Here is a 1,122-nt window from a genome sequence, read left to right as displayed (position 1 = left end):
CTCCTTTTCCTGCCCAAAGATTATTTCTTGGTGTCATGCTGAAGTGTCACAGTTTTGACTTTCCACAGATGGGTCTGGGTGGCTTTGATTTGTCTTCTAACTGTGTACCATAACTCAGCAGTGTTCAAAATCCAGGAACGGATCTCTGTTGCTTGCAGTATCGAGCATTTGTTTTGCCCTCTGAGTGAGGGCAAAAACTGTGTTTAACGAGCCGCAGGGAATGAAAAAGAAAAGCTTTTTGTCCAGCGTTTCTTAGGTGCCCATGGACCTTTCCGAGTGCCACACAGTGTGGGAGAAGGTACCCACCTTATTGGAAGTGGCATTTTCCAAGGTGTGGCATATCCACAGGTGTCTTCGGGACTTCAGATGAACAGCACAAACTCAGTGCGCATGTACCTTAGCTATCTTCTGTTTCGCTGCTCTGGCCACCTCCCTTCCTAGCCAGCTGCCTGCTTTGGCTCTGCCAAGTGTTAGCAGAAGCTGGGGTGAAGGAGCCCTGAGGAGCAAGAGGAGCTGCTGAAAGCACGCAGGGATCGGGCATGGACATGGCCCCAAGCCCAAACGGGGAAGCAGGCAAACATGATGGCACCTGTCCGTCAGGCTTGGCTCACTCTTCCAGGCAGAGGAGCAGGGATGGGAGGCCGTAGGCACGTTCCTGCCGTTCCGTCAGCTGAGATTTTCTCCTTTGAATACCTGTCCATTTGCATATTTCAGTGCCCAAGGATGGGGTTTGGCGTTTCAGGTGATTGAAGTCCAGAAGATCACAAAGGCAAACATGAGGAGAGGAATATAAAATGCTCTTGTAGGGGTCTTGGAGCTTGGGTGTGATGGATGTGCTAAGGTGGACCGTGATTTAAAGAAGAAACAGAAGCTAATAGTCATTGGCTAACAGCGCTCTCCTTCCCTAATATCTTGTAAAACCTTTGTGCTTTAAAAAATCCCTTTGCCTTTAATTTCATGGTCTTATAAAGAATAACTGTATTTGTTGCAGGCTAGATAATCTAGCAGCCTCTTCAGTAATTAGAAGAAGCTTTCTGTATCTTACAGTATTGTGATGATCTGGTGCGATGACGTCTCCGACACTTCAACCTGGGAGCCAAAGGAGTGCAGACAAAGAGCTGT

This window comes from Apteryx mantelli, chromosome 3 (genome assembly GCF_036417845.1).
Source record: "Apteryx mantelli isolate bAptMan1 chromosome 3, bAptMan1.hap1, whole genome shotgun sequence".
Classification (NCBI taxonomy): Eukaryota; Metazoa; Chordata; class Aves; order Apterygiformes; family Apterygidae; genus Apteryx; species Apteryx mantelli.
The sequence above is the reverse complement of the archived record's forward strand: the minus strand, read 5'-3'. Positions refer to the sequence as shown.